Source organism: Morone saxatilis, unplaced genomic scaffold, assembly GCF_004916995.1.
Source record: "Morone saxatilis isolate NCDOM2014 unplaced genomic scaffold, NCSU_SB_2.0 Contig7, whole genome shotgun sequence".
Taxonomy (NCBI): Eukaryota; Metazoa; Chordata; class Actinopteri; family Moronidae; genus Morone; species Morone saxatilis.
In genome coordinates, this window is record NW_023340246.1 from 5,296,658 (window position 1) to 5,299,925 (window position 3,268).

Consider the following 3,268-nt stretch of genomic DNA (forward strand, 5'->3'; position numbering starts at 1 on the left):
AAAGACACATAAAACAACCATGAGTTGCAAAATGACCACAGAGAGATAAAAAGGAATCACAAAGAGACACAAAACGACAAAAAAGACACATAATACAGTTACAAAATGCAAAATGATGACAAAGAGGTGCAAAATGACCACAAACACACATGTCGTTTCTACTTGGAACAAGTAGCAGCGGGTCTGATTATTTTGGCCTTTTGACATTGTTTGAGAAAGTTTGACTGGTCAGTGGGTGTTTTGTTTTGCAGGGTGGAGGCCCGCTGCCTTTTTTCAGAATGGCTTATGTAACTGTTGGTCAGAGCGAAACGGTAGTGAAACATCCTCTGCAGAGTAATGTGCCTGCATGGGTGGAGCGTTGAGCTGCAAAGGACACTGAGGTCCAGATGTATACTTTAGGTACTTTCCTCTGTAAAGAGCAGTCCCCCAGTGTTCGTCACTCATGTTCTCACATCTGATATACAATGAATGGCGTGAACAGGGGTTTGAAACAAGGAAGCAGTAAATATGTCAGCCCCCTTCTGAGTCATTGAGAAATAGTCCAGCTTGTGGCAGTCTGTGACAGAAATAACAGAATAGGTACTGTAGTTTTTGAAACAGTCTTCAGTCAATCAGTCAATAATTCACAGAAAACAAGAACATAGAAAAGTAGTTCTGATAATAGACAGACTTCTGCTTTACATTTGTCCTCATTTGATGGTCGTTTACGGTCATTTGAATTTACTTTGGGACGGGGCCTGTTTCAGTTTTTGTAGGCAAATCTGTTCATTTTTGACTAAACTTAAATGTGAATGAAAAAGAATGACACAAACTATGTAAGCACAGTGGCCCTATGCAAATTAGTTGTGTTTTTTTTTCCATCAGAGCAAAGTACTCTCTCTCCCTCTTATGGCGCCATACAGCACTCAAGTGAAACTCGTGCTGCTAGCAAACAGTCGCCAATTCACACGTCCAGCAGACATGGAGCAACATTAGCATTCATTTGGAATCGTGATTCTGGTCAACTGACAAATTCAAGCCCCAAATTCATTCTCCTTTTAACTCTGCTTTTGGTTTGATGGTTGATATCTGGCTCTTCAGCCTGTAAGTGATCCACAATGTTCACCAGCTGGTCGCCAACCTTGCCTGTTCGCTGTTTGGTGCCATGCAGGTAGTGTGCAGTGGGTTTGCTGAAAACGGCTGCCTATTGTGACTGGAAATGATGCAGATGAGAGTGACGAGAGTAAACCAAGACAGTAAAGTTGTAGGCTCCAAAACCAAAGCAATGAACTAAAAGATATGAAAACACTCCCAAGAGCAGAAGGAAACTGCAAAGTTGGGTCATAATTCTCTGTTGTTTGCGTTACTATAAGCAGCCCCTTTCAACATTTTTTAATATAAGATTAGAGCAGCTTTAAACTCAACAGCAGACATAATGTTAATACCAGGAGCAAAAAAGGGCATAATAAATATATATATATATATATATAATATGCATAATCTATGAGCCTCTCGAGTGAGTGCAGAAGACACAGCACAATCACTCATTGTGAAACTCATTCATTTCTATTGTTAGACAGTTAGACTAATCTTGAAAGGGGAACATAAGCTCAGGTATTTACGATGCTGTCTGGTATTTGCATGCAAAATAAAGTTACAAAACACAATTCTGTTTAAAAGACTGCATGTGTTACAAATAGCATCTGTATTAAACACAGTGTTGTGCAGTAATGCATTACAATATTACAGTATTAATATTACTTTTCCCATTAATGAGCAATGTAACTAATAATACATTTAAAAAAGGCTATTTTGAAGCCCTTACCTGCGCTGCACGCAAACGTGCACATGCAAAGTCTGAATTTTGGAGAGAAAGGACGGAATTACCAAGTTTGTGGAGTGTAGCAGTAAAGTAATTACTGTTGGCAAGGAGTAATAGGTAAAGTATTAATATTACTTTTGAAAAGAGTAATGAGTAATAAATGACATTTTCATTTTCTTCACTCTTATTCACTGACTATGACAACCCTGGGCCTCCAAAAAGGAGTATCAGAGGCAAATGTCAAGCAAATGTTAAGTGTGTGAGTCTTCAGGGAGTGGTAATGTCACATGACAGCCCGTGTCTAAGGGACAATGGGAAAACATCACCAGCATAAACACACACATTATTTCAAAGGATAATGCAGGTCCTGCCGGGACAAGTTACTTGATGCTTTTGACGCTTAACATCCCAAACTGCTGCCGTCACTGGAGGAAGGAGAGAATGTGAAGAACGCCATGTCCCAGAGGAGGAGGTCACACATCGGGGTGCATCTCTGCGTAAATCAGTGTCAGTCAGAACATCTTGTTCCAAATCCTGAAACGCTAATACAAGGAAAACTCCCAACATCCTGGAGGAGAGGAAACTCCCCGCTTTTGTTGTGCTCTGGCCTACCCACGCAGCAGCCAAACAATAGATATTTTTAGCCCAATGTTAAATTTAACACATTTACCAGCCCTGTTAAAATGAAATTGCTATTTACATTTTTGGAGGCCTATTTTGGCAAGCAGAAGCCTGTCTCCTGCTCGCTGTTTTGATAAAGCACTTGTGGCTGAAATCTTTGCATCTTTTCCTTTGTCATAGTGGAAGACGTTGTGTGGTGAGGTGCACTGAAAGCCCAAGATACAAAATACAGCCTCATAGCTAAGTGCTTGTTATGTCTGTGCCTCATACGCAGTACTGTATATTTACAGAAAGACTTGGCTCTTTTATCTTCCCTTTAAATTTCCTTCAACACAAAGGATCCCACGCCTTCTGGAGTCGCTACCAGACCAGCCTGTTTGTCTGTTGGGGAAAACAGTTCATGACACACATAGAGGGGGATATGAGAGGAAGAACAGAGGGAGGCAGTCAACCAACTCAGTGTCCCGAGTTGAGGAATCAGCGGGACAAAATATATGAAGACACGCAGTGAGAGAGGAATTCCCCCAGAAGTTCAAACGGTTGCAGATGTGCGCCTGGCCGACTGCTACTGCACACATCTGGGCCAGAAAGCTTCCCCGCACGCCTCCTCTTCCATCCTCTGAGCCTTCCATGTCTCGTCTTCATAACACTGCCCCCTGCTCTACCCTGGAAAAGCAATTAGGTAGAACACATGGCCAGTGTAAACTACTACTCACCAGGCAGCCAGTTCGCCAGCTGCGGCGGATCCACAGCGGAGCGTGTATCATGGGAGGCCTGAAAAGACCATTATCTTGGCGGCTGGGAGGAGAGATTTGGCGGAGGGAAAGTTTGGGGGATTTCAGAAGG